The following is a 9,069-nucleotide window of genomic DNA, read 5'->3' as shown; positions in this document are numbered from 1 at the left end:
TTGTCTGGAATGTCCCTTTAAAAGACCATAAAATACAGTATAATTGCATAATCTACAAATTAATAATAAAAAAAGACAAAATGATAACAGTTTGAATATCAAATGAGTAGCAGATTTTTTTAATGACAAATGTCAGTTACTTCCATGCCCCACCCCCGTATCAGCCAATCACATAATGCATATATTTATATACTGTGATCTTTTGCACACACTCTATTGTAGCTGGTGCCTCAGAAAGTGTGCATATAAAAGATTGTGCATTTTCTAATGGACGTAAATTGTTTTGTTTTTTAATTGCATGCTCTATCTGATTCATGAAAGTTTTATTTTGCCTTTATTGTCTCTTTAAAACCATGAGCAATGAGTGCTAAGTTGTTAAAGGTTTTTATTATTTTGCCGTTGGTAGTAAGATAAGGTAATTAAAAGGGTTGCACCGATACCGATACTAGTATCGGTATCGGTGCCGATACCAAGTATTTGCATGAGTACTTGTACTCGTGCAAATGCACCAATACTTAAACCGATACCTCCAATTCCTACCCATATGCCATCTTGTGGCGTTTTTGTTCTGCCAATACAAATTGCTGTTATTTGTATTATTTTACGTCAGAGCAGTGCTTTAAAAGCTGCTACTTTACAGCTGGAATCCTCTCATCTTGCACAATTATGCTCAAAATATACTATACTCTGAGGAACACCCTTAGCCAGGGATGGACTGGGAATAAAAAGCAGCCCTGGAAAAATATGAAGACCAGACCTATTTTCTATTGAGTCAGTAGAATACAAATGCCCCATTTCTTCTATAAAGGTAAGACGAGTCCACGGATTCATCCTTTACTTGTGGGATATTATCCTTCTGCTAACAGGAAGTGGCAAAGAGCACCACAGCAGAGCTGTCTATATAGCTCCTCCCTTAGCTCCACCCCCCAGTCATTCTCTTTGCCTACTCTAAGTACTAGGAAGGGTAAAGTGAAAGAGGTGCTAAAATATTAGTTTTTAATTTCTTCAAGCAAGAGTTTGTTATTTTAAATGGTACCGGTGTGTACTATTTACACTCAGGCAGCAGATGGATGAAGACTGCTGCCTGGAGGATGATGATCTTAGCATTTGTAACTAAGGTCCATTGCTGTTCCCACAGAGGCTGAGGAGTACAGGAAACCTCAGTGTGAGGAACGGTTTCATGCTATGCAGCAGTGAGGTATGTTCAGTCATATTTTTCTGGAGAGACTGTGTATTTCAGAAAGGCTGACATTATACCCAGGAGGGTAAGGGTAAGCAGTAATCCTAGAGCTAAAAGAAGGGCATTACTTAGCTTGCATATGGGGCCAATTACAAATATGGTTGACACTGAATTACAAATGTTTTTGGAGCAAATGTTTTTTGATTTGGGAGTGCTTTAACGTTTTTGTGGGCAATAACGTTTTGGGCAGCTTTATTAAGGGCACCAAAGTAATATAGTTCAGGAGCGCTAGAAAAGCTTAAAGGATGATATGGAGACTTATATTAAAGTAATAGGTGTAATTTATGTGCTAAAATAGCATAAAGAATAATGCAGTTTCTTCTATAAAAATGAAAAAACAAAGTTTTTCTAAAACCAATAACAAAAACAGAGAAATATTCACTAAAAACAAAGACAGAAAAATATTTAAATAAGGGACGTCTCCCTGTGTAATTAGTGGTTATATATGACAACAAATAATTACTTATGGGTGATAGATGTTTATACCTAACCTTTTTAAGTATTTCACACTTGATAACACACTCCTGTTATTGTATAATTATAACCATGTAATATATATATATATATACCACCTTAATCCACCTTGTATAATATTGGATATAAAAACAAACAAAATAGAGTGTCTTTAAAATGATTCCACCTTGATGCTATCGTGACAAATTGTCAAATAAAATGTTCATCAAAATATTCCGGTTTTAAAAGTTCATTTTGTCAATGAAGATGTTTCAATTTAAAAGTTCATTTATACTGTGCAAACCGATACACTTTTGTTCTCAGAATGATGTAGATTTGTAAGTTTATAAATTTGTAAATTTGTAACACTTGAGTCTTTTTTGCAAGTTGTAATAGGCAATGTTATTGTGGTGTTTATAGAGCTTACCGGGTCTTCTGACACTTTCTGTGTCTGGCGATTTTTCCTGGAACCTGAAGCTTCTGGAAGGCTGAAATTGCGCCAAAAAAATTGTGAGATGTTTGTGTGTTTAGCAGCTGGCTTGTTTGGAAAATCTGCCGCTGGAAGTGACAGCAAGAGACAATCAAAGGAGAGGGTATTGAAATACCGGGGTCACACAGACAAGAACAGGCTTTGAGAATCAGGTTCCAGGAGAATCTTGTATCGTACAAGACTGGAAGGCTGACAAGAGGCACAGAAAACTTCCCGGTAAGATAGATTGAAAAATCGCCAGACACAGAAAGTGTCAGAAGACCCGGTAAGCTCTATAAACACCACAATAACATTGCCTATTACAACTTGCAAGAAAGACTCAAGTGTTACAAATTTACAAATTTATAAACTTACAAATCTACATCATTCTGAGAACAAAAGTGTATCGGTTTGCACAGTATAAATGAACTTTTAAATTGAAACATCTTGAGGCGGAGCCTGACTGAGCTTGGAGATGGCAGCATAATCTCTAAGCTCTCTGCTGCAACATACAAAAGTCGGCGAAAAAATAAGAGGAACCGCTATAAAAATAACTATTCAGCACATAAAGAGATGAGGTGACTCAGAAACTAAGGAAAGGAGCTTTCTTTCAACCGGCACAAAGATATAATTTACTTTCACTGGCTGAGGCGGATTTTCGCGCCGAAAAGCTGGGGCGCACAGACCGGAAAAGAACCACAGCAGGGACACAAACCCTGTAATGGAGAAATATACAGAACCCGGACCCGGACTGTAAAATAGAAGTAAGGGGCAAACAACTACAGAGAGCTGGAATCATCCGCAAGTACACTGGAACACAGAAGGTGACGTCTCTGTTTTATTCCGGTCGCATAAGACCCACGAGGTAAGCCGCGGTAGCGGACACACACAGCAATAGATAAAGAGCCCGCAAACCAAACACATTAGAAGCCCTAAACATACTCAAAAGGGGCACAGCAACACGAACTAATCTGCAATGGATTGCAGGGGGACAGAACTTTGACCAATATTGTTATACACGCAGTTGCTCAACTACTACTACTGATGAGAAACAGCACTTATGCACGCTAAAAGATATACCCACTAAGCTGGGGGGGTGAAGTAGGGTGTAGAGAGAGTATCTGTCTTAACGCATGGCACTATAACACTCTGAGAGACGTGCAGGAGCACTACAGATGCCTTACAAAAGCCCAATGTACACACAGTAATACAGAAGGTGCAGGACATTAATCTCTTAAAGGGACAGTACATTTCTACATATTCGGATCTTCCGAAAAGTTACATCCTTACAGACTAACAACATTTCCTCTGCTCCCTTCTGTTACCCGCATAGCAGAGGGAAATAGACAGAGAAGAGCTGAAACAAATACTATAAATTGCTATGTAATTGCAGGCTATATACACGTTGTAGCCTTGGTATTCTTAAATTTGCTTGCTTTGTGAACTTTTTGATGCTAAACAGATTCGCACCATAATTTATCCCCATGTACTATCTGGAAAGCTAAACACTAGACATCTGGTTACTTATTTACAAATTCTACTTGGCTAGTATGTCAGCAAGAAAACCATCCAAGGGAGAAAAACTGAGCAAACCCACTGCAGTGAATACCTTCTTTAAACCCTCTAGACACAGTAAAAACTCAGAGCAACAAACAATGGAGGCAGAAGGGAACTCAGACACTGAATCTAACCCTCAAGATCCAGGTGCACACAAAACTCCAGTAACTAAAGCTGACCTATAAGACCTGATCTCCAAGCAAGATTTTACAAATAATTTTGAAAAATTATGGAACAAAATTGACTCTATGCATAACGCAGTCACTTCTAGTCTGACTGACATACGCTCAGACATCGCTGAACTAGGCGGGAGACTCAACGCACTTGAGGAAACTAGAGACATGGTCTCAGAAGAATTAGCATCATCCTCTCACATTATCCAAACACAACAATCCATTACAGAGCTGCAAGATAAGGTAGACAATCTAGAAAATAGATCTTGCAGAAACAATATCAGACTAAAAGGAGTCCCAGAAACCATATCTAATTCAGAGCTGCATACATACTGTATCTACAGCAACTATTCCATAATATTACAGGTGACTCTGAAGACTCAGACTATGTCATGGAACGAGTTCACAGAGCCTTACGCGCAAAACCGAAAGGTGAAGCACCTCCCAGAGACGTTATTATTAAATTCTCATTCTTTCAGGACAAAGAAAAAATACTCCAGGCATCAAGAAACAAACCTACATATAAGTTCCAAGGTAACGTCATACAATTTTTTCAGGATCTCAGCCTCCGCACACTTCAGAGAAGAAGCTCTCTGCGCCCACTGACCACCCTCCTCAGAAAGCACCAAGTCAAATATAAATGGGGCTTTCCCTTCGCCCTGCACATCCTCAAAGACAACAAAACCTTCACGGTTCGTGACATCGAAGAGATCACTTCAACCTGCAAGCTACTGGGACTGGAAGCTCCCCTCATACCCACAGAAGATCAATCACCAAAACAAAATACCCAGCCCGGGCACTCCAAATGGACAAAGGTTAACCGGAAGGGACCCAAGAAATAACACAGATCCGAGAACCTCTTACCCACACCATCCATCTTCCACTTCATACCGCCTATTACTCTGGGCGTGATCCCCCTCAAAACATTGAGGGCCTGACGCAGGACCTTACTGAAACTTTTAGAAGCCTGTACACCCTGGTGACAGGATTTATACCAAGACTCCCTTTCCTGGGGGTTCCCAGTAAAGGTCCTCGTAAGAACTCTTACAATCGAAGCCAGGATCTGATATAGAGATGTCGGATTTGTGGCTTGAATGTTTCCACTCAACAAAGTTTAACAAGCTCATCCGCTGCTGACTTTTTAAAATATGTGTATCTTAATATACTAGCAGCTTTAGATTCAGGCTAGGAATGTTTAGTTATGTATTGTATATTGACCCACAGATTGGGTTACAGTTACTGTTATGTTTGTTTTATTGTTTTCTTTTTTATTCTCTGAATTTACTCTTTTCTCCCCTTCTTCTCTCTAAGGGCATCTGGGCCGCTCTCCTCCCCACATTAGGCAAAAGAACTCCTGTACAGTATTCCGATTATGTGATCACACCAGATATGTATGTATTGCAGAAATTTATATCTGAACATATGTCATTAAAAAGACCTAACACAGAGATGATCCCTCAAATACACCTCATATCACACAATGTAAGAGGGTTAAATACTAATGTAAAATGACGCACAGCTATGTCCCAATACCTACATCTAGGAGCTAACCTCATATTCCTCCAGGAAACACATTTCACTCAAAATATTATTCCAAAATATTGGGCTAAGCACTTCACCCAACACTATCATGCAACCACAGATTCCAAAAAAAGAGGAGTTTCAATCCTGATCCACTCTGGCTTATCATTTGAACACGAATCCACTGTAGCAGACAAAGAAGGGAGGTATATTATAGTTAAAGGGCGTTTACAGGAATCGGATGTCATCCTATGCAATGTTTATGCCCCCAATGATAATCAACATGTCTTTTTCCAGAATATATCCAACCTGATCACTAATTGGTCTCAGCACAAAATAATATTAGCAGGAGACTTTAATATTACTATGACCAAACATATAGACACAGACGCCAAATTATCGCCTAAACAGCTTAGACATAACAGACTAGTCAATGTCATACAAGACCACCTGACCTCACATGCATTATTAGACTCCTGGTCCACGTTGTATGGACAAACATCAGATGTAACATTCTACTCCTCAGCGCATAAACAATACACCAGAATAGATTACATCTACACTAGCCAAATTTTACAACCCCTCTACAATAAGTCGACAATCCACCCCTGTGTATGGTCCGACCATTCTGTACTGATGCTGCACCTTGACGGACTTGTTGACACTGGCAGAACCCGGACATGGACATATGACCCCACACAGTTAAAGGACCCCTTACTTAAAGAAAAACTGAGCAAATCACTAAAAGAATTCTGGGACTTAAATAAAGACTCCACAACTAACCCTACTTCCCCCTGGGCAGCTCACAAGGTATACCTCAGAGGCCTTCTCATTCGAGAAAAGACAATACGAAATAGAAACCATAGAACACTGCTCTCGCAACTCCACAATGAGATTGGAGATTTAGAGACCAGACACAGACTCACTCAGAGAAAAGACATTCTGTCCTCCTTAGAAACAAAAAGATCCCACCTAGCTAATCTTCTAAAGGAACATTCAACTAGGGCAATTCAGAAACTTAATACACAAAACTATATATATGCCAATAAACCGGATATGTTTTTGGCTCACAAATTAAGAGAACGGTGTAAGGCATCCACCATCATGTCCATACTGCTCCCATCCGGCAATTCAGTGTCTCACCCCCAACACATAGTGGAGGCCTTTGCGGACTTCTATGGGAAACTTTATGATGGGAATAAAGTATCACACACACAGTCGGTGGCCTCTCAGACCACGAAATTCTTAGAGGAAACAGAATTAACTTCCCTCTCGGAAGAAGATTTAAATAACTTAAATACCCCGGTGACTAGAGAGGAAGTCCTAGGCGTCATTAAAGACCTTAAGTCAGGGAAAGCGGCAGGGCCAGACGGTTTCGCCAGTGAATACTCCAAAACTTTTAAGGGATTATTGGTACCTCACCTCACTGACTTTTGTAATTATATACTAGAAGGCCATACTATCCCGGACGACCTTCTGCGAGCCAGAATAGTGGTAATACCGAAACCTAGGAAAAATCACAAACTCTGTTCTAGTTATAGGCCTATTTCACTGATCAATCAGGATCTAAAGATCTTTACTAAAATCCTGGCTAATCGGTGGAAAGTCATCTTACCAAAATTAATCCATCTAGACCAGGTGGGCTTTGTCAAAGATAGGGAGGCCCCCGACAACGTACGTAGGCTTTTGGACATTATAGATTATGTGGGAGTGAATCGAGTGCCTTCTCTGCTCCTTTCGTTAAATGCGGAGAAGGCATTCAACAGAATAGACTGGGATTACATGAAAGCAGTTTTACTTCAAATGGGCTTTGGAGGTGCATTTATCAAAGCATTAAATATGATTTACTCATCCCCCTCAGCCCAGGTTTCGATATCGGGTTACAAATCTAACTCATTTCCTATATTAAATGGCACACCACAAGGGTGTCCCCTCTCTCCCCTTATTTTTGCTATTTGCATAGAGCCCTTGGCAGCCAAAATTACAGACAATTGATATTTCAGGAGTAACGATTAGAGACCAAGAATATAAATTAACACTTTTCGCAGACGACATCCTACTTACACTAACTAGACCCCTCATCTCCCTACCCAATTTATATAAAACCCTAGAGGAGTTCTCCCAGATCTCAGGTTATAAAGTTAATCTTGATAAATGTGAAGCGCTTTCGGTGGGTCTCCCACAACACACCAAAAAATTAATAGAATCCAACTTTGACCTGACCTGGACCACTCATGCCCTTAAATATTTAGGGATCCATCTGACTCCCCAGATCAACCAATTATACAAACATAATTATGAAGTCTTATATAAAAATACAAGGAAAGATCTGAATAAATGGAAAACATATAATTTTTCGTGGATGGGCAGACTAGCGACTGTAAAGATGACTGTACTACCCCGCCTTCTATATATTTTTAGGACACTTCCCATAGAGGTCCCAACAACAGATTTAAAAAAGCTACAAGCGGAACTAATTACATATATTAGAGGGAAGAAATCAGCCAGGATCCCAACTTCATTAATAACAAAACACAGGACACTAGGAGGCATAGGAGCCCCCAACCTATTAGAATATTATAGAGCGTCAAGACTAGCACAAACACTACTCCTAGGAATAATAGAGAAATTGGTCCTTTGGACCAAACTGGAGGCCGATCTAGGGGGATCCACTCATACAGACGACATATTATGGAACAAAAATCACCCAGGGCACACTCCCAATAGATACCACTCACACATACTGGATCATACTAAACACCTATGGTCTCTACTAACAAAACAACAGAAGATATTACCTACCCAAACAATTATGCTCCCACTCAGATATCTCCTTTCTAGTGAAGTCAGTACCGTAGCGGATAAATGGGCAAATAAGGGACTGTATAGGGTGGCAGACTGGTTAGTAGGGAGTAAATCTAAAACATTCACACAAATTCAAGAACAACTGGCCCCAATGAGACTTTTATGGTTCCAGTATCTTCAGTTTAATTCAGCTATTCAACATTATATGAAATTACACAGACCCAACACACTCACGGCCACAGAAATCTTATTAAGATCAACACAGAGACCCAAAAAGATGATCTCCAGACTGTACCTAGAGATTCAAGCACTAAACAACTCCACTAAGCCCACAATAATCAATGCATGGGAAACCGACTTAGACATAAACAAACATAAAGATGCGTGGGATGAAATATTTCACTCAGCTTGCTCAGGCCTCTTAAGTGCGAATCTACGGGAAAATACTATAAAAAGTATGTATAGATGGTACCTAACCCCGATTAGAACTCAACACATGTCTCTCACCAACAATAGACTCTGTTACAGAGGATGTGGGGAAATCGGATCATACCGCCATATGTGGTGGGACTGCAATATAATCCAGCCCACATGGGTCCATCTATCCTCCCTCCTGGGCGTGATCCTAGAGGAGAGGATCCAACTTAGTCCGGCACAAGCACTCCTCCATGAACCCCTGCCCCGATTCACACATAAACACTTTCGGTACGGTGACTAGAATGAGTATTGCAAAATACTGGAAAACGAATGCTCCTCCATGGGAGGAAGTTAAGAATAAAATTTCAGTAACCCACCGAATGTATGAATCTGCATCACATATCCTAGATACACAAGCACAATTTGAGAAAGTC

The sequence above is a fragment of the Bombina bombina genome, chromosome 6, assembly GCF_027579735.1.
Source record: "Bombina bombina isolate aBomBom1 chromosome 6, aBomBom1.pri, whole genome shotgun sequence".
Taxonomy (NCBI): domain Eukaryota; kingdom Metazoa; phylum Chordata; class Amphibia; order Anura; family Bombinatoridae; genus Bombina; species Bombina bombina.
The sequence above is the reverse complement of the archived record's forward strand: the minus strand, read 5'-3'. Positions refer to the sequence as shown.